Here is a 22754-nt window from a genome sequence, read left to right as displayed (position 1 = left end):
CTACATTGGCCTTATTCTAAGCATTCATGTTGTTTAGATGAAGAGAACACTTGTGTTGGGCCAGTGTGCTCTAAAAGTATCAGCTTTCATTGCAGCTGCTCCACTTCTTCCCCAGCTACCTGCTAATGTGTCTGGAAAAGAAATGAAAGATACCCCAAGTACTTGATCCCTCACCACTACATGGGAGACCTGGATTAAACTGCAGCCTCTGGTTTCAGCCTAGCTTCACCCGACACAATCCAGGCTATGCTAGTCATTTGGAGAGTGAAGCAGCAGATGGGTGATCTCTCCTCTCTCAGTCCCTCTCCCTCACTGGTATCACGATGCCAGATTTAATTCGGCCAGAGTGGGGATATTTACACTATGGAAATGTGCAAATACTGTTAATTAGACGCTCTCCCAAATCTCACCAGACTGACTTAAATATTTTCAGGCAAAGGCAAAATGAAGAGCACATACCCAATGTGAAGAAAATAGCAATTCATGAAGTCTTTCAGAAAAATCTCCAATAAAATATATTGGATTTTTTTTAAAGATTTATTTTTATTATTATTTTTTTTTATTGGAAAGGCAGATATACAGAGAGGAGAGACAGAGAGGAAGATCTTCCGTCCGATGATTCACTCCCCAAGTGAGCACAACGGCCGATGCTATGCCGATCCGAAGCCAGGAGCCTCTTCCCGGTTCTCCCACGCGGGTGCAGGGTCCCAAAGCTTTGGGCTGTCCTCGACTGCTTTCCCGGGCCACAGGCAGGGAGCTGGAAGGGAAGTGGGGCTGCCGGGATAGAACCAGCGCCCATATGGGATCCTGGGCGTGCAAGGCAAGGACCTTAACCACATGCGCCACCGCACCGGGCCCAATATATTGGATGTTTTATAAGTGACCTCTATCTATTTTTTCAAAAGAATAGCACGTGAACTATTCCAGTCACACTGAACTAACTACCGTGTCTGAAATGCTATCTTTTTTCTTTGGTTTCTTTGCAAATATGGTTCTCCTATTCTGGAGTAATATTTCCATATTACCCACAAGATTAATGCTTTCTTGCCCTTTAAGATTAAATTTCCCAACCTGTCTTCTGCTGAGCTGCCTTTTTAACTGGCCACAAAGCATGTCCTCCTAACCTACCTCTCTGCTTCTTACCATGAAACATATTGCCCCAACAGATGCAGGTTTTTTAAAAGGTATCTGAGTACTCTTTTTACTATGCATTGTGCTAGTTTAGAATATGTATTTGTCTCCTATTTGTTTGTGAAGGATGCTTACAGAACGATGCATCATCTATTACCTAGTCAGTATTGAACACAATTTTCTTAATTGTAATACGTATTTTGCATCCAGGAAGATGAAATTGTTTACATTTTGAGACGATATTTGCTTATTCAAATCATAATTACTTTATGTCCCTTGAATGAAATGTGCCTCCCAAGCCTGAAATATATGTAAAAATATGATGAGGAAAAGACATTAAAAAGAGAGAGAGGGAGAGAGAAAGTAAGCATGTGCCAAGGCTCTTGGCAGCTTTAGTCAAAGGCTACTTACAAGAAATCTGGGTGTCTTCCCACTGGATCCCACCCTGCCTTCCCTTTGATTTTTTTAGTCTGTTTCCTCCTGCTTACTTGCCTACTGCTGAAACTTTCAGCTGTTTAAAAGTACAGAAATGTAGCAGCAATCATAAATAGCTGGTTTCATTACTGAGCATTGTAAGTCTCCAAATACAATGCACGTCCATTTTGACCTTTCTTCATATTCTTCAGGGACATCCCTCATCATCACCTTATCATTAAGATTTATTGGAATCATTTCACTTAACAACTGCCCTTTTCATTGTGTATCAGGGCAGATGTTCAATCTGGCATCTTCCCCAGCTGCAATCAATGCATATAATGACACAGCTCCTTGATTGGTTTCTAAACATTTTCCTGTCTACAAATAGAAAGGCAGTTTAAAGTTTCTAATGGTGCATTTCAAGTGCTGCTTCTTAATTCATTTGCAGTTTTCTGTGTCTTGGTTATTTCATACTGTTCTTTTTTTTTTTAAAGATTTATTTTTATTATTTTTTCATTGGAAAGGCGGATATACAGAGAGGAGAGACAGAGAGGAAGATCTTCCGTCCGATGATTCACTCCCCAAGTGAGCGCAACGGCCGGTGCTATGCCGATCCGAAGCCAGGAGCCTCTTCCGGGTCTCCCAGGCGGGTGCAGGGTCCCAAAGCTTTGGGCCGTCCTCGACTGCTTTCCCAGGCCACAGGCAGGGAGCTGGAAGGGAAGTGGGGCTGCCGGGATTAGAACCGGCGCCCATATGGGATCCCGGGCGTGCAAGGCGAGGACCTTTAACCACTGCGCCACCGTGCCGGGCCCCATACTGTTCTTTAAAAATAGATTTCCTGATGTTGTAAGCCAAGAAGTGGTCTTAAAAGATTAAAACCAAGGGTGATGCACTATAGATATCAGGCTTTCTATATCACTAACTGTAAGCAATTAAATAAATGCATTGAAGAAAAGTTTAGATGTGTTGGCATTGAGATGCTAGTTAACCACATATAGGTGAAAATTTTATTCAATTTGATTTTATTTGTTTACTTTAAAAATATTTTATCAATCATAATTATATATACTTAGGCATTAAATTGTTACTTTTAAATGCATACACATAAATATATATAATTGCATTGATTAAATCAGTTTGATGAATATTCCCTCATCTTTGACACTATTTTATAATTGAAGATTTGAAGCTCTTCCAGTTTTTCTCATAAAATACATGCGGCATTATTTTGAGTTTAACGCTGTTCCTAACTAGAAACAATTTTGATAGTAATTATGAGAATAATCGTTTAAATATGAACACTTTTAATACAATTGCCTTATGGATCCTTTTATATGAATGTATGACAAATTACTCCAAATAAATTTGATACAGCAAATGTTATTTATCTGAAACCACTTTCAGTTCCTCAAATAATGTTTTTAAGCCAGTATAAGTTAAATAAAGAATCTGTCTTCATTGGGACTACTTCCTCCTAACTTTTCTTTCCTATAATTGGTATTTTATTTCATTTATTATTATTTATATGTATTTTCTGTCATTGATAAAATCCATACAATGAAGCAAATTTCTTCCAGTTCTCTCTTGAATTGATTCTGCTCTGATTGCCCAAGCTTCTGAAATGAAGAACACCTAAAAATTTTAATTTCATTTCATAAATTCTAGAAATGAGGTACCATTTAAAGTGTCTTTTAAACAAAAATAATAAAATATGCAAGTAATCAGTCTCAGAAAAATTCCTCCAGGTTCTGGAATCCTATTTATTTTGTTCCTTTGTTGTAAACCACTGTGTGTCTTTTCAAGGTAGATTAAAACAACCTATTAAGACATCAAAGAGGCCAGTTCTACACAAATTTATGCTTTTCAATGTAAGGTTATTTAAAATCACTTTTAGAAGTATTTGTATCAGAAAGTGTCTGGGGGAAATCATGAAGGAGGAAGGAGGTGTTTCTCAAAGTGACTAAGACATAGGGAGATGAATCACTTGGTCATTATATTGATCTGAATTCTTAAAGGACATAGATCATAACTTTGAAGGGGAAAGACAATGAATTTCTGCAAATGGTTGGTGCTTAAGTCCCTGAAATGCTGCTGGAAGTATTTGGGGCACCAAAGACTCGGCTTTACCCCAAAACAATTTCATCTTCAGGCTTGGCACATTTCCAAATCCCTGAGACTATCTTCTTAGTTCCAAATGTTTTTATGGACAATGGAGTATTATTCACTGGATACAGAATCACAGGGTTTAGGTTAAAACAAGTACTGTCTTTTACTAACTTTTTTAAAATTCAAGCAAAGAAGTTAATTTAAATATGAATTAACTTATATGTAAAATAGGTTTTCTTTGGGAAAAATCTACAGGGCTCTCAAAGTCAGATGACAAACAACAATGTAATACAGTCTGAAACCAAAAGAGATTCCATTTTCCCCTAGGACTATTTCAGGGGCTGATGAAAAATATTCCACAAAATTATTTGCTAATGCTTATAAACTCTGCTGGTACATTACGTTGTTGTACAAAAAGAACAAAGCATATAGGTTTGGTTTTATTAAAACCATAATTTGTTGTCAGAAGAATCTAGGAAAGACATTTAAAAATACAAAATTTTGAAATTCCTTTCTGTTAAACATGAGATTTTCTTCTTAGCCAAATTACTTTGATCTTTTTTAATGCCTCTGAACTCTTTTTCCCCCTCTGAAGTGGAGACATCAAGCTCAAATCTGACTATATCATGGAGTTATAAAAATATAAAGTAATGCTAAAAACACCTTTATATTATCTAATCATGATCTGTGTACATCTAAAGAAGCCCAAGTGTTTCATAAGCAATTCCTTTACTACCAATCTCAGAGGAGTCATCAGGTATTATATGGCATTCATTTACTCGTTATTTAAGCCTAAACTGTTACATTTCAAAGACTATGCCAGGGTAGACACATAAAACACAATTTTCCAATTTAAAATATTTTGCATTGTTGTAACACAGAGAAGCAATTCATTAATGGTACTTTGAGACAATGAAATAGGGATATTAGAATCTATTGAAATAATGGTCTGGAGTCCAAAAAAAATCTTAATGTTATGAACATGAAGTTTGTGAGTGATTTGCATTGTATTTTGTGATAAAAATTTTGGACAATCAACTCTATTTTAATTTGGGGATCAAAATGCCATATTGTGAGAATATTCTCATTACCACTTGACTGATTAAGGATAGTCAGTGAGAAACACAATGGTTGAACTTATTCATGAGTTGAGGTTTTGCTGGACAGATAAAAGAGCAAGAAGCCAACTAAATTGACCTTTGTTTTGCTATAAGAAACAGTAGATTCTAACTAAATATGAAGATATTTGGGGTGGACATTTGGCACAATGTTTAAGATCTACCTTGATGTCATATATCCCATATGGTTTTGCGGGGTTTTGGTCCTGATTGTCTTTCTATTTTAATGCTCCACTATTGTGTAAATTGATGCAAAGGGCTAGGGGCCTGCCAAATATGTACGTGATCTGGGTTGAGTTTCTAGCTCCTAGGTATTTGAGGAAAGAATCAGCAAAGGAAAGCTATATGCTTTCTGTCAGTCTGTCTGTCTCTGTCCCACTTTGTTTCTGATTTCCAAACTAATACAATAAGTAAATAAATCTTTTACAAATATTTGTGAAATGTTAAAAAATATAAAGGAAGACTGAAGCAGGGTCAGTGGACTCAAGGTTTCAGTGAGGTCTTACAAAAAAAGCAACTGGAATGGGAGAAATTGGAAAGTCTGATGTGCTAGTTCAAGATGGGCTACAAGTGATAGCAAGATAATTCAACAAAAGGAATCAGGAATGTGTCCTACCTTCTCTCCATAACATCACCTTTCAAGTAAAAATAAAACAAATCTTTGAAGACCTTTTTGAAAGATCAAGATCATATGCTATTCCAGAAGCTTTAAACCGCAGATGACAATAAACCCTTTTGGTTCTCTAAGCTTGGGATTTCAGCTCCAAATAATGGCCCATGAGGACTTGATGTTAATTTATTTTTTTTTTTACATTTAAGCAGATATTACCTTCATTTCCCTTTTACTAGACACACACACACACACCAGAAAATACAGCACAGCAGCACAGAAAGTATCTGTTTTGACAGTTTTCATCATCAGGAAGCAAGAAGCGTCGCATGATATTTTCTCACAAGCTGTTGGACAGAGAAAGAAAATGTAATTAAGATGTTGAATAATTTAATGGTGTGTACCCTCCTGAGCATATCTACTTTTACTGCTACTGCTATTTCCAGTACCTGTTTTCCAGTCAGTGATTTTTTTTCATGAGTTGTGATATTCACTTGAAACCTTAATCATTCTCAGAGATCCAGTTCTTAAATGGAAACTAGGGCTTTTCCTCCCTCCTGAAATACACTTGAAAGAACTAGAGCTGCTGTGTCAACTGCTTTCAAGAACGATGGGAGGTAAGACAAGGGAAATGCACAGGCACAATCAAATGTTTTTTAAGGCCACTGGTTAGTCAGACTTCCCTGTGGAGACTTCAGTGCCGAAATTCAGATACCAGGATAAAACACCAGGGATATAGATGACATGACCTGGGAAAGAAGCTCTGAAAAGCATTGTGTGGTCCTGTACTAATTTAATGGACATAAACACTTTCAAAGTCCAAATTCCTAGTTCAAAGGATCCTATTAGTCACTTCTGAACTGACGTTAAAATATTTTAAAGAATTTACATGCTAACTCCTATTTTTGCCCAATACTAGTCACACACCTCACAACTTCTTCTGGCTTTAAAACATAATCGCTGTTCAGTGCCTCTTATTTGCACCATCTGCTTTCCCTTCAGCGTATGGTCGCCTGACTATACCACTGTCTCAGTGTGGTGTTGTTTTTTTTTCATAGTATCCTCAACAATGCCTGCTGAATTTCTTAAATGTTTTCCTTCCCCACACTAAAGTAAGATACAGAAATAAATCACATTCCATCATGGATTTCCAAACTGAAATGCAGAAATATTTTCCTGTAGGTGTTTATAACATAATGATAGATACATTGTGTTACATAGTAAAGGGGGATTTAGTTTGTAATTGGAATTAATTTGTTACTGGCTGACATAAAAAATAGATTTTTCTGTCTTGACCTAGTGAATGTATAGTTATGGTAGTGAAAGAGTGAGGTAGAGGATGGAGATCAGAGATAAAGATGTTACACCTCTTGATTTGAGCACAGAAAAAGACACTCTGAAGTAAAGAATCTGCTAAAAATGGGAGGGGGGGTGAAAGGAAATCATTTTTCCTGGACTTGTTGGAAAGAAGACAGCATTGCCAATTCTCGAGTTCTAGCCCCGTAAGTTCTGCTTTGGAATGTCAACCTCCAAATACTTATATAATAAATGTGTAGTTGGGGAGGGGATAAGGGAAATCCCATGATCTATAGAACTGTATCATAAGTTGATAATAACAAAAAGAAGTAAAATCAAACTAAAAAAAATAAAATGTATAGTTTTAAGCCACTAAGTTTGAGAAAATTTATTACAGCAGCAATAGAAATGCTTTACTCAACTGCCTGTCAGCAGTCTCGGCTTTGTTTTTCTCCTCTTCATTGAAAATGTGCTCTAGCACTGTGTCCCGTAAGTGGTTGTTAGCTTCTTAACAAGCCCACTGCTAACCTATTGCACAGAAGGTATAGTTTTCCATTCCACTGGCAATATTTCATTTTCAAAGAATAAAAAGGAGAATTCCTGTGAAGGAATTATTAGAACTTCCTGTAGCCGTGATCTCAAGCAACATTGCTGAGAGGATCATTTTCTTCAAACTTTACCCACGCTATTCACAAAACTCTATCATCTGTGAGCTGTATTTCCCCTAGTCTCAGATGTCTTTTTCTCTCATTACCAACAGATCTACAAACTCAAACACCTTTGTTTAAATAGTTCTAGAATCTGAGGTATATTATATATATATATACACATAGTATGTATAATAATAATAATATACCACACTTTTGTAATTGCTTATTAAACATCTTTTTTCAATGTACTCTATAACAAATTAAGAAACATGATAATCTTCTAACTTATCTAATGTAATTCCAACCTATCAAATACACAATTTGAATCATTTCTCATAAAAATAATCAGAATTTTTTGTGATAAACCGTTCCTAACTAGAACAATCTATAGTAAAAAACATGATGGCACGTGAAGAAGAGAAATGTTGAAATACAAGGTATAAAATGTAAAGTTTATTTTATGCCAGTCAAGCCAGTATAGAACACAATTATTAAGCATTCAACTTTATTTCTAAAAAAAAAATCAAGGTTATAAATGTATTCATACATATAGATGCTTCCATAGTCCTGGTAATTCTCCTTTAAAAGCTATTCATCTAGGGCCTGGGGCTGTAGTCTAGTGGCTAAAGCCCTCGCCTCGCATGCTCGGGATCCCATATAGGCGCTGGTTCTAATCCCAGCAGCCCCACTTCCCATCCAGTTCCCTGCTTGTGGCCTGGGAAAGCAGTCAAGGATGGCCCAAAGCTTTGGGACCCTGCACCAGCATGGGAGACCTGGAAAAGATTCCTGGCTACTGGTTTTGGATCAGCACAGCTCCAGACATTGCGGACACTTGGTTAGTGAATCATTGGACGGAAGATCTTCCTCTCTGTCTCTCCTCCTGCTGGATATCTGACTTTCCAATAAAAATAAATAAAATCTTTTTAAAAAAGCAATTCATCTAGAATATAAATTAACCAGTTTTTCCAAAATCTTTATTTCTTTAGAAAAAGCTTTGATGTCTGGACCTAGTAATTTCAAAGTATATAATCAATTAATTGAATAAGTTACAATTCATGAGATTGATTGTGTATAGTGCAAATTTCACAGATTTCTATAATCTTTAGTAATTATATTAGATTATGATACCCTTAGGCATAATGCCTTAGTTATAAATATAGGTCATGGTTTGTTAGACACACCCTTTAAACAGTAGCAATGCCAGTATTTTTAACTAGCATTTTTGTCTTGGAGCAAACAAATTCTATATTTTCCAGTTAAACAACATAATACAAAGAGAGAGAGAGAGTTTGCTTTGGGCCTACAAATTATATTGGGTCAGGCAATTCACATTTCAAACTCAACCTGGTTGAGTTTGAGTCCTGCCTCTCGTTTCCTGCTAATGAGGACCCTGTAGCCAACATGAGTTGACCTAAGAAGTTGTGTCCTTGCCATCACTAGGGGACTCACATTGAGTTAAATGATTGGGTCTCTACTATCCATATGGGAGGCGTTTCTAGCTTTGAACTGACCCAACCAGGCCATTGTGGGCCTTTGGAAATTCAACCATAAAAAGAGAGGTCTCTCCTTCTCACTCACTCTTTCTTTCTCTCTTTTCATCCATTCTCCTTTTTCTTTCTTTCATAAGAAAAAAAAAATTGAAGATTGATCCTTTGGTTTGAAAGGCGTAGTGACAGCAGAGACAATCCAAACCCAGGAAACCATGAGACCAGATTTCTATCCAGGTCTCCCACATGTGTGTCAGGAACCAAAGAACTTGGACCATGATCCACTGATTTTCCCAGGTGTGTTAGCAGGGAGCTGGATGAGAAAGGCAGCAATTGGCTATCATCTGCAGTGAACTAATGTGTCATGCCACAAAGCCAGTCCCAAAGGGGGAAAAATTTTAAAGGGAAATAAGGCTGTAATAAAAATGGTTTTTTGAGGAACAATCAGAGAATTATTATCTTGATATGCATCTCAGAGGATTATTTCAAAATTTATTTAAAATAACAAATAATCCAGTCAGAAATAGACTACTTTGGGAAAATGCATTTTTTAAGAAAATTCATTCTAGAGTTCGCAGAAATTAGGAATGCAGTGTACAACATGAAAATAATTATTATTTATTACTTACTTCCAAAAGAAGAGAATATGTTCAATTTTGTTTAATCAGACAAATCGAGAGAAAAAAGATCTTCCAGAGAAACACAATGTTTTCACGCTATTTTCTTCTGGTTGGTAACCTTTGAAAAATCTGACATGTTCAAAGTCATGATGAACAGACAGATCAAATCTGAAACAACAAAATTCAGCAAAAAAAAAAAAAAAAAAAACTCCGTTCATCCTTCTTCTGGAAAGCTCAAGCAAATAATCTCAACTTCAGGAAAGAGCTCTTTATTATAGATAGAAAAATGTTTGAAAGTGGGATTTTTTAAAAATCAACATTAGGTAAACACACTATGATACTCATCATAGCCTTAACACTATTGCCAAGTGTTGGCGAGGAAAAGAGGCAGAACCAGAGCAGCCTGTTGTGAGTACCGCGGTTGCACAGAAGTGGGTTGAAGCAGAATGCACACGTCAGGATTTCCACCTATGTCAAGGTAACTCCACTGGGCCTACTTCAACTTCTCAGCAGGAATAGCTGATGCCCAGTTGCTCATCTTTAACCAGTATCCTTGAAGCCAGTGTTATGGCACAGACAGTAAGGCCACCTCTTCTGATGTTGACATTCCATATGGGCACTGATTTGAGTTCCAGCTGCTCCACTGAAAATCTAGTTCCCTGCTAATGGCCTGGGAAAAGCAGCAACAGACCATGTGCTCCTGTCACCCACGTGGGAGACCTGGAAGACAATGCTGGTTCGTGGCTTCCTTGTGGCCTAGCAATACCCTTTGTGGCCACCCCTGGAATAAACCATAAGGTGAAACAGCACTCTCCTTTGAATAAATAAATATATCTTTATAAGCAAAAATAGTTCCTTTTGCATTCTGTTTGTGGAGCTACAGCATTTGAAAGGCTCTGTGTGTCATTCTGAGTCATTAAGCAATTGACAACAGTTAAGACAGATTTTTTTTTTAAAGATGCATTTATTTGAAAGGCAGAGTTACAGAGAGACAGAGAGAGAGGGAGAGACAGAGAGTTCGAGAGAGATCTTCTATCACTAGTTTACTCACCAAACGGTCACAACAGCTGGGGCTGGGCCAAGCCAGAGCCAGGAGCCAGGAGAATCTTCTAGGTCTCCCCTGTGGGTGCAGGAATCTAAGCACAATAGCAGGGAGCTGGATTGAACATGGAATATCCAGGACTTCAACCGACACCCATGTAGGATGCAGGGATCACAGGCTGTAGCTTCACTGGTATGCCACAGAGCTGTCCCAGTATGTTTTACATAAGCTGTCTTATACCGCAATATTGAGGTAGTCAGGATACCTTAACTTGTTCTTAAATCTAATTCGTATATGCCACACAATATACATGATATTTCATTGTCATCTAATGTTTTCTTCTAAAACTTGGATTGTTATGAAGATAAAATTATTTGAATCAATCGTTAAAGAAAGGCAAGTTCTCTTATTAGATCTACAAAATTTGAATGACCTCAAATCCTTTGATATTTAAATAACCTCCATTTCCAGTATTCTGATTTCATTCTTAAAGGTCAATACCCAGGAAGAAAATTCAACATGTTAAATGTGCTATTCACTCTATTATAAAACAATGCTGTGTCCACATTGTATGTTCAATTACACAACTGGGGAAATTTTTCATAATTTATGAACAAGAAAAGCATTTATAGAAAAGAGGCATAACAGTTAAGAGTAATTTGAATCTAACTGTCTCATCACTAACCCAGAGAGTGAGAAAACTCCAACTTTATTTAAACATGCTTTAATTCCTGGCTCTCAGCTTTGGGAAGCAATTATGTTTATGGATATCCAGTGTTACTAGCAACTTCTACTGAAGGAGTTGTCCTTTATCCAGTATATACTTTGGGCACCTTTCTCAGAAAACAGTTGACTGAAGTAGCAAGTTTGTTTCTGGGAACTCCAATTTGCTCCACTCTTCTCTGTTAAGTGCCAATACCATGTTATTTTGGTTATGATAGCAGTGTAGTATGTTTTAAGGTGAGGTGTTGTGATGTATCCAATTTTCTTCTTTTTGCTCAAGACTTTCTCAACCATTTGGAATCTTAAAGCTTCCCTCTGAGTTTCAGAATTTTCTTTTTAGTTTTACAAAAAACTATCATACTTCTTTTGATGGGGACTGCAATGAATCTGGATAGAAAGAACATTTTACCAATATTAATTCTTCTGATTCAAGAACACAGAATGGTATTCCAGTGCCTTGTTTTTAATTTCTTTTTAAAAATTTGTTTTCTGTTTGGAAATCCGAGTTTTACAAAGAAAGAAGGATAGAGCTCTTTCATTCACTGGTTTATTTCCCCAAATGATGGCAAAGGCCAGAGCTGAGCTGATCCAAAGCTGAGATTCAGAAGCTTCTTTGGGGTCTCCCACAAGAGGGCAAGTTCTCAAGGACTTGGGACATCCTCTGATATGTTCCCAAATCCTAAGCAGGGAGCTTGAGCAGAAGTGGAGCATCCTGGACATGAATTGGCACCCATATGGCATATTAGTGCCACAGGACGAAGGACTAATGTGCTGCATTACCATACAGATTCAGCTGTCTTTCATTCATTAATATTTTGCAATTTTTAACTGTGGACATTTTGCACATTCTTGATTACATTTATTCTTAGATGCTTTTATTTTTCATAACAATTGTGATTAAGATTGATTTTATGATTAATTCTTTTCAGCAAATTTCTTATTGCTGTATTAAAAATGCTGTATTTTAGATATGGTGATTGTGTATCCTGCAACTTCACTAAATACACTTATCCTGTCTTTTGGTGGAGTCTAAACACTATTCTATAAACAGTTCTATACATCTGTGAACAAGCATAAAGTTGACATTTTTCCTACTTATCCCCTTTCCTCCCTCCTTCCCTCCCTCCCTCCCTCCCTCCCTCCCTTCCTTCCTTCCTTCCTTCCTTCCTTCCTTCCTTCCTTCCTTCCTTCCTTCCTTCCTTCCCAACCCTTTCATAATTGTTCCATAATTGTTCTGACTTACATTTCCACAATTACATTCAGTAGTACTATTTTTTAAAGTTGTTTACTTTTTTGAAAGCAGAGCTACACAGAGAGAAGAGAGAATCCCCATCCTCTCCAACAACAGCCAAAGGTTGACCAGACAGAAACCAGGAGCCAGCATCTTCACCTTAACTTCCCATAAGTTTGCTGTGGCCCAAGAGCCTGGGTCATCTTCTGTTGCTTTTCCATGAGCATTAGTGGAGCTAGATCCTAAGTGTCTCAGCCATTTTGCACATATGAAATGCTGATGAATTAGTGGTTTAGTCCACTGCACCACAATGCCCACCTTTACATAATTCTATTTTCAAAATATTTATCTATGTAGTAAGTTAATTTTTTCAATTCCATTTCCTTAGAGCAGTGAAATTGGGCTTCATTTGCTAGTGATAGATCTTAGTGAGAGTTATTTCAATTTATCCTCATGTATTATGATGTTAGTTATGAGACTGTTACATATAGTTTTTATTACTTCATTGTATGTTTCTTTTACACCTAATTTTCCAGGTTTTTAAAGTAATTAACGAATGCTTAATTCATAAGCATTTGCTTTTTCTATTGAGATGAACTATGATTTTGACCTTTTTATAAAATTTATTTTTGTAAAGACAGATTTATGGAGAGGAGACACAGAGAGAACGATCTTCCATCCACTGGTTCACTCCTCAAGTGGTCATAACTGCTGAAGATTAGCTGATTAGAAGCCAGGAACTAAGAGCTTTTTCCAAGTCTCCCAGGTGGGTGCAGAGTCCCAAGGCTGTGAGACATCCTCTACTGCTTTCCCAGGCCACAGCTGAATGAGAAGTGGAGCAACAGGGACATGAACCAGCACACTTATGGGGTCCGGACACATGCAAGGCTAGGACTTTAGCCACTGGGCTACTGCACAAGTTCTAATTAAAACATTTTTATTGGAAATTCCTTGTTAGTATGTGTGTATATATGCGTGTATGTATTTGAACATTTCCTTAAAAATTAAATTTTAGAATTTAGAATTTTCTATCATTAAGCGCCATTTTATATATTTAGACTATATTCTGTCTTTTGTTGTGAACCTACTTTTTGCTTTATTCAAAATTTACAGCTATTTGCCATACACTGAATATTTAATATGTCCCCAAAGTTCACATGGTAAAAACTGACTGCCAAAGATGGACCATTAGTGGGTGAGCAGATCAAGAAGGGAGAGACTTTAGTAATGGAATTCATGGACTTACAAAAGAATTCCAGAGGAATGGCCATGTTCCTCCTACCAAGTGGCACAGAGAAAATGGTTATCTATGAATTAGGCTCTCACCAGACCTAGAATCTGCCATCAGTTTGACCTTGTAAATGCCACCCTCCACAACTGTGAGAAGTAAACCATTACTGTTCATAAGCTGCCCAGAATTTCTCTTACTTATGGCTTTACCTGGTATTTTACTGATCAGTTCCCTATCGTCTTATTTGACTAGATTTCTCCTATCATCCTGTCAGTGATTATTCACAATTTTGGCAATGAATGATTGCCTTGAATTTCACCTTTTTCCTCATTCTTGATCTTTGTTTGATGTACTTCAAATTATGAATCATTCATTCCCTACACAAAGTTCTGCTATGCATCAAAATTTTGACATGCAGTGTCTTCATTGTCATACAGCTGTGAGCATCTTCTATTTTATAAGATCACATTTTACATAAAAATTTTTTATTAGTTTACTTTTTAGTTTCCTGATTTTTTTACTTTCAAGCAATCTTCTCATTATCAATTTTATTTCATTACATAATGAAGAAAATATAGCTTTTGATTTATATATTTATTTTTAAATTTATCTAACTTTCATTGAGGCTTCAAATGCAATTGATCTTTGTTCCTGCATTTGAAAAGACTATGAGACTGCACAGTCAGTATAGTTGAAATAGTCTTGATTCATCATTCCTTTTACCAAATGTGTCCTTTGCATTTATCCCTTTGAAATATTTTAAGTCATTCTAAATTATATTTTTTTCTTTAAAATTTTGGTCCTTTTTGTTTGCGCTCATATTTATTTGGAATATTATTTATCTTTATTTATATATCTGTGCCCCGATTTTTAATTGGCATAAATATGTTTTTTTGTGTTTATTAAGTTAGATGCTACTTCTTTATCTTAGAGTTCCTATAACTTTTGTAAATTGTCTCCTATTTTTACCTTCCTGTCTTGTGATTTTTATTATATTCAATATTTTTATTGTCAAGTGCTTGCTCCTTACTATCAATATTCAGGATTAGACACATTTTTCAGTTTGACAGTTTTGTATCTTATGTCACTAGAAAAATATGCATTACCATTTTTAAATGTTTCCCCACAGCCACTAGCACCTTAGTTTCTCATCATGTTACAATAACTAAATCTAGCTCTGGATCATTTCAAATAGAAAAGTGTGTATGTGAATAAAAAGATGGTAGCTGGCTAGGTAGATTGATATGCAGATACATAAATCATCAATGCATAAATTGAATGTTTAATTCTTATATGTGACGTCATTTACTCATTTACTTGCAATTTTATATCCAATATTCCTGGAATAATTTCCTATTGATTATTTCCTCTAAGAGTGTTTTGAAATAGAACCATGGGCTGATAAAAAAAATCATTGAATATTTTTCCCCTAAGAATGTAATTTCTTTTAAGGTATATGAACTACAGGGCCCGGCGCGGTGGCGCAAGTGGTTAAGTCCTCGCCTTGCACGCCCGGGATCCCATATGGGCGCCGGTTCTAATCCCGGCAGCCCCACTTCCCTTCCAGCTCCCTGCCTGTGGCCTGGGAAAGCAGCTGAGGACGGCCCAAAGCTTTGGGACCCTGCACCCACGTGGGAGACCCGGAAGAGGCTCCTGGCTTCGGATCGGCATAGTATCGGCCCGTTGCGGCTCACTTGGGGAGTGAATCATCGGACGGAAGATCTTCCTCTCTGTATCTCCTCTCTGTATATCCGCCTTTCCAATAAAAAATAATAAAAATAAATCTTTAAAAAAAAAAAAGGTATATGAACTACATAGCTAATATTGTTTAAAATTTCCATTTCTTAAAAACCTTTCTGCTTGGTTACTTTGCATTCAGACATATTGAGAAATTCAATGTCATTCTGATTATTCCTTATTTGCAGATAAGTGACCTTTTTCTCCAGAAGACTTTTAGAAGTGCTTTTATTTTAGTTTTCAATTCTTTGGGCAATCTTAGTCTGAGATATTTCATTTATCTTTATTTCTGATACAGCTGCATTATTTTACTCATGCAAATATTTCCATCCTTAGGTTTTTTTTTATTCCTACAGAAGGATCACTGTAAATATTGAAAATTCTGCTTTTGTTTTTGAAATGTCTTCTTATACTTCTATTTCTTATTTTCTTATTGCTTTGGACACCATCTGTGAAAGTTGTTGAATTTCATCTTCCAATCTATTAACCTTTTAGTGCTATTCACGTTGCTGTAGAAAATTGTTTTGTTGCCCATTCTCATGTTAATCCCTTTCCTACCCAAAGTCTCCCATGGAATGTGGGTGCATCACACATAAGGAACAGATGGGACTGTCAGAGTGGCAGTGGAAGTCACACACCTCCCTGGATCCCAGCCTAACTGGGAACTACTCCAGGCTCTGCTCTTCAGGAGGAGCAATCTCTCACAAACCAGTTGCTTTCAGTCTTCAAGCAGGTGGAAAAAAGTTGAAAGGAGATTAACAATGTAAAAGGGGATTTGCATTTCTTTTTTGTATTTTAAGACTTAATCTCTAGTTATCCTTTTGCTACAGAGCAGTGCCAACTCCAGCTACTGGTTTCTGCCCCTCAATGCAATGGGGTAGGCATGGAATCAAAAGGACTTGGTAAAAACTTTATTCCACAACAGATTTTTAAAGAGTTCCTCATTTTTTCCTTGCACCAGTGATCAAGCTGCTTCTGTCTCTACAGATGCTCCAAACTGTCTACACTAAGCCTAAGACCTAACAAGTCTCTTTCTGGGACATATTTAGCAATAGGTTAACAAGAGGGGTGCAGTCTAAGCTTTCTACCATCCTTTCAAGAGCCAAAGCTAGATTTAGCTTTGCTCAGTTTCTCTTTCTCCTAATATACTTGTATCAGCTCTTATTAGAAGGAATGTAAGCTGTTCATAAACTTTCAATACTATTCTTTTTTTAAATAGTGCTTGTTTCTTTGAAATATTATTTTTGGACTGAAGCTCAGCTATGTGCCAGGAGGTCACAAGGGTTGGTAGATGAATCACATTGTAATTGGTTTGGATTTTAAACTGTTAATGATTATCGCAAAGTGAGAATGGTAAAGATCAGGAACATGATGGGGCATGGAAAGAAAGAGGGAGGGAGAGCATGTTTTTAAGAGATTGTTTTTGCATATGCAACTTGAAAAAAATAACTTTCAAGTTTGAACACTACCAGTTTCATGAAATTAGGCCAAAGTTACTGAATTAAATTTTGCTGCTTCTAACTCAGCAACTTCTACATAATAATATGACATGCTTGTTTATTGTCTACTGTAAGCCAAGCACTGCAACATGCTTCTTCCCTTAGCAAAGTTTTATTATATTAATTGCCCTATCTTATTCTGCAGACTCACAAAAAAAGAAATTATTTGCCAAAGGACCAAATCTTCTCTGTCCAGACTCTTACTATCTTCGCCTAGACTACAGCTTTCATTCTCTGGGTGCAGTTAATTCTGAATACGTCCAGTAATGTAAGTAAGCCTTCATTCAACTTCCTTTCAGTTCCCTCTTTCTGGTTTCTAGCTGCCTAGATACTTTGGGGGCAACTTCCATAGAAATGTCATTTCCACAAACGTTGACATTCATATCCTCAAGGAACCTCACCAATGTCCAATTCCTACAGGTTCTTACTGGATTTCTGCCAAACTAATTGGATTTTGGAGAATTTTTGAAAAGATAATGAATTAATTTGTCTCTCCTCTCAGAGTATTTATATAAATATTAGACAACCTCCAGTGTCTTAACTCAAGGGAATGAAAAATGTAGTAATTTCCATTTTGAATCATTTTGTGTAGGAATGGCAAGAATTGGGCTTCACATAGGTTGAATCATATTGTGTAGGCAGCTTGCCCACACTCCCCACACAACAGACTAAATCTCTGATAGTCAACCTAAAATCACTGGCATTAAATACTCAATTGAAAAAGACAAACAAAAGTGAATACTTCTAGGACTACTGAAAATCATGGACAATTGTACACATTTTTATTTAACATATTTACAAAGCACATTGCTATGAAATTCAGTTTTACACAGCAAATATTTTAAAGACATATTATTAACTTCCTATATTCTGTAATGTATTATAATATCACATGTAAGAGGTCAGTTAATTAGATCAAGAGAACTCATAAGTGTTTTGTTTCTTTTCTCAGTTCCTTCAATCTCACATGCAGACCAGACCTAACTCACCTCTACACCTGTCATAATTTTGCATACTCAGCTCCGAATAAGCTAGCTTCTTGCTGTCCTCTGTTCTCATCATGCTCATGCTCTAGCATTTCTGTCCCCACAAACCAAAGCAGTGTTGTCGCAGATTTCTTCTGGAGCATATATAATGGCACTCATGCTAACAATTACCTTTGCGCACACACCTATTTATTTCATGTCCATTATTATAATTTGATATAGAATTTATTTTGGTATTTTATATCTTTCCTCCATTTAATAAAATTCTGTGCTATCAAGATGTTTGTCTAGCTTGTAGTTATTAAAATGAGTTGGTATAACAATATTTTAATTAATGGAACAGTAGAGTATATACCATATAAATTTTAATAGCAATTACATAATTCTGGAAAAAGTATTATAGCAAATGAAAATGGCATATTGCTTATGAAAATCATTCCAAATATATTTTATATGATGAAAAGATTATTTTTTCTGGATATTAATACTCTCTATAATTGTTAATTCTGGCTTCTAATAATTGAAGGTTTGGAGGACTAAAATTTTTGATCACCTGAATCATACTTGTAAGAATACAATCAAAGATAAAACATCAATAAAACAACAAATATTGGAGGTGGACATTTAGCCTCACAGGTAAGAGGTTTATTAGCCATGTGCCCCAACATCAAAATATCTAGGCTTGATATACTGTTCTGACTCTTACTCCAGCTCCCTAATGCCAACCCTGAGAGGCAGTGATAACTGTTCAGTTTATTGGAACCCTACTATCCAAGTGGAGACTTGGATTGAATTTCCTCCTGGCTTTAGCATAGTACAGTCCAAGCAACTACAGGTATTTAAGGGAGTTCACAAGAAGATGGGAAATCATCTCCTCATACATGCTTTCAATATCCTACAAGCATCATGTTAAAAATGTCCAATCTAGAGTTTCAAATACTTGTTGCAAGTCATGTAGCTAGTAAGGATGAAAACAGTATTCCCGATATTACTTTATCTATAAGACCTGTTTTGTTTAGCATAATTTAAATTCATTTATCTACAAAGCATAATACAATCCAGTTACTCATGCCAATTGGAAGAAACTGGCACCAAAAGAGTAATGTGAATTTCTGTCCCAGGGAATTAATGCTCACATTACTGTTGAGGAAGTTTAAATAAATAAATAAGTTGTAGAATACAGTAATCATAGATAAAATTCTATATGTCAATAGGTTAACTACTCTAGTATCATTGTCTATAGCTAAGGCAGGGCAGAAGGGATCCATTGCTATGAATAAAAGCTGTGTCAGCAATTCATGCAAGTCACTTTGTTAGGCCTTAGAGATTCTAAAAAAAATCTATATATCTATATATCTATATATGTGTGAAACACCTGATTTAAGATAGGGAATAAGGAATCTAATCATTAAATGTATAATGTTCAATTTATAAAAATTTATATTTTATTCTGAGGCTGATAGATTACCAACTAGGTGAGAATGTGGTAAGATATAGAATTGAGGGAAATCAGTTTAGGTAACAATTCAGTTCAACAGAGATCTGTTGAGACTCTTGTACAGTCCTAGGAGAATGCTTTTTGGTAAAGATGGAATAATAAACGTCTCTCAGAAGACTTTAAGGGACAATAGAGAGAGAAAGATCAAGCCTAAGTAGATTGTTTTCTGAAGCCCCTTTCTATTAAAATGAAAAAGTTGAATGATGACAACTTAGTTTACTTATAGCTCCCTAATAATTTACTCATCTAATAGAGAGGGGGCTGATTTTTGCAAAACAGAAAGCAGTGTGAATTTCAAATAACATAATGTTAAAAACTTCTAAAGAATATTTCAAAATAAAGTAGTTTACAGATTGATTAGGATTCATTCTCACACTACTCAATCCCTGTAGATATTTAAAACAAGTTACTTGTGAGTTGTTATAACTTAAAATACATGTAAAGAATTATCAAAGAGAAATTCAATCAAATCAATTAAGCAAGGAAGACTTCTTTGAGACTAATGCAATAGGAGAGACTGAATTCTAATGTGCTAAATCAGGGGAGTGGGAGTGTTTTAAGTGCTGGAATGATCTAGTGGAAAAATACTAGAAAGCATTAATTGGGTGATTGGTCAAGATGAGTTAGTCATCTGTGAGAATTGACACTTACTGATAGAGGCACTTGATCTCCCAAAGAATGTGCAGGAATCAGGAGGCCTATGTTTCTTTATTTTTAAGGTGTGGCTGAGACATGCTGAGAAAGATACTGATGAGCTAAAAAGCTGGCAAGAATATTGAAGAAGACTTAACTCGTCAAGACAGTGTAGGAAAAAATACAAAATGGCAAAATTTTAAGTCAATATTACTGTATGCACACTACAGAAAATTACTATACTTATATCTATGGTTTAACAAAATTGGAGCATTTTAACAATTAAGTTCCAACAGTGGCAAATTGAAGGAGAGAAAATAAGTCTCTTTAGTAAGGAAAAAATTTAGACCATATATTTCAATCATTTTAAACTTCTAGAGATTTCAATATCTACTAGACTCATTTAGCATTAAATGTCATTAAGCATACTTTAAATTCTCCAAAGTTCGTGGTTTGTATAATAGCCTGTTAACATATTCATTGTCTGTCTGGGTTCGTTATGGCTGCTGCAGGAGTCTGTCTTATGATTTATTAAATGAACATCTTCACTTTTCATTCATGACTTTCACTCCTATTTTTTTTTTTTATCTGAACTTGAAGTGAATTACACTTAGGTAAAATGTATCCTTTCTCTTTCTTGAATTATCTTTCATTTCTACAGTGAAACTTGAATTCTGGTATTCTGGTATTGATTCATAAAATATTTCAGCATTTATATTTAGACAGATTTGCTTTTCTGATCTCAGATTTCTGAACTCATTCCCGAACAGTTTTAGACATAGAAAAGATTTTACTGATGCATTGTGGGAAAAGTGTTGGATTTGTTAACCTTATCTGTCTTCACTTAGTCACCTCTTACTCCTGGATGGGTTCATAGATTTTTGTAGGCTAAATTACCTCCATCTCCACAACATAAATGGAATTTCAGCTTTGTGGTATTGCCAAAACAGAGCACTCTTACCCAAAAGTGAGACAAAAGCTTTAATAGGAGAGTATTTACAAGACTAGGTAAATATTTATACCATAAGGAATTACGGCAGAGGAGGCTATGACAAAAAATGGGAAGAACTGATTCTATCTCTATCATCCTTAATAGTGCCTCCAATAAACCGAAGACAAAATAATTTTCTTTCATTATCACTGTGGTGGTTAAATCAGAAACTGTAAGTGAAAATTCAGTATCAATCATAAAACGCCTTATAAATTCCGATCATCATAATATTTAATAAGTTCACCAGGTTAGAGCTGTGAAAAATATCTAAGCAAAGAAATCAAGAGGAACCCCAAGCTGTAGACAGCTGCCTGGTTTCTCTTGTACTTGGGCATGTGTTAACACTGCTGGGAGAAAACAGCCATTAGCTGATGGGCATTCTGGGTTTGGTTAATGCCAAATTTGTGTTAAATATGCCAACATGCCAGCATAGTTCTGCATCCTATTTTCTTTTTTAAGGTAAGTGAGGAAGGTGAGAAATGTTGGACCAGGACATGCCACCCTGACCTCCAGGCATGCCTGGCTGTACTGTCACAGTACCTCCCCACAAGGGTCTGAGCAGGGGGTGGTCCATGACAGGCCGGGCCACAGCACCCACGAGAATATGAGAGAACCAGATCTGCAGACAGATTCTGTAGGGGACTTGTGAGCTCACCTCTGTGGGACCATGGCATCCACTTGTTTATTTGAAGAGCTAGGATAGTGGATTACCTAGCCAGGCTGCACCAGAGAATTCTCCTGGCAGGAACTGCCTTATATTCACAGGACCTGGGGCTGGGAGCAGGCCAGGCAGAAGCACCCGTAGGCACATGCAAAGGTCAGGACTGAGAATAAACACGCCATGCAGGGCTGCTATAGCTGCCAGCATGTGTGTTATCTGGGGATGGGAGCAAACCTTGTAGGGGAATTTGGGGAACTCCCCTATTAGGCTGTAGCTCCTACTGGGGAGCACAAGAGCCAGGTCCGGGAGTTGGGGGCAGACCAGATCAGCAATACTGCAGCATTTGTGTTGGCCTGGTCTGAGTACAAGCCGGGCTAGGCCAGGCTGCAGCACCCACTAGCATTCACAAGAGTCAGGACAACAGTGTGTAGTCAGTGTCAGGACTGGACCTCTTCAATTACTGATGTGTGTGCAGAAGACAGCATGCTCAGAAGCACACAGGGGCATAACCACCAGTTAATCTGGGTCAGCACAAGACATCAAGTGCCTCTGCCTCATTGGAGTAGAAAGCAAACAGGTTGAACCATTCCTCTGGCCAAGGTTTACAATATGTTTTTTGGGACTGTGGATGCACTATGGTGGACCTGTCCAACCAATAGACCTTAGAAAAATATTTTTCAACCCTCATGAAATGAACACAACATCTGAGGATTATCAAAACCACTCAGGTAACACTTTTGGAACACTGTTCCCCACATTAAGGTATCTAAGTCATCCTCAAATGACTCCCTGCATCCCCAGGTGCTGATGTAATTTGACAGAAATGAGTACCCCTCCTTCTCCTCCCCTGGGAACAGAGAAGAAAAAAACAGCTAAAATATTTGTCCAACTCATTTATTCCAAACTTGACCACCCCCACTCTGAATGGACATCAACATGGGTATGTATCCCTCTCAATATGTAAACAATATTAAAAAAGAAAACAAAATTTAAAAAGAAAGCAAGAGGAAGCAAAGGAAGAGGGAAACTGCTAGCTACATAACATAGATTTTAATGGAAATGAGTGGTGTATGTTTTAAAATCCTTT

At 36.6% G+C, this 22754-nt stretch overlaps 1 protein-coding gene across 4 annotated transcripts in view; it reads right to left on the bottom strand.

Moving 5' to 3' along the window:
• KCNC2 (potassium voltage-gated channel subfamily C member 2) overlaps positions 1–22754 on the bottom strand; it is a 195117-nt gene that overhangs the window by 18609 nt on the left and 153754 nt on the right. For 2 of the 4 annotated variants that reach the window (XR_005884012.1, XR_005884014.1), the window contains exons 1-2: positions 9445–9599; positions 5602–5729 (exon numbers count right to left, since the gene is read on the bottom strand). The gene's annotated coding sequence lies outside the window, so the exon portion shown is untranslated. Of the gene's footprint in view, positions 1–5601; positions 5730–5831; positions 5915–9444 lie in introns of those variants that run through there. The other 2 variants (XR_005884013.1, XR_005884015.1) reach the window with 2 other exon arrangements.

The sequence above is a fragment of the Ochotona curzoniae genome, unplaced genomic scaffold (genome assembly GCF_017591425.1).
Source record: "Ochotona curzoniae isolate NIBS_2020 unplaced genomic scaffold, NIBS_Ocur_1.0 contig_1014, whole genome shotgun sequence".
In the NCBI taxonomy this organism is placed as follows: Eukaryota; Metazoa; Chordata; class Mammalia; order Lagomorpha; family Ochotonidae; genus Ochotona; species Ochotona curzoniae.
This window is presented reverse-complemented; position numbering and strand designations above follow the sequence as displayed.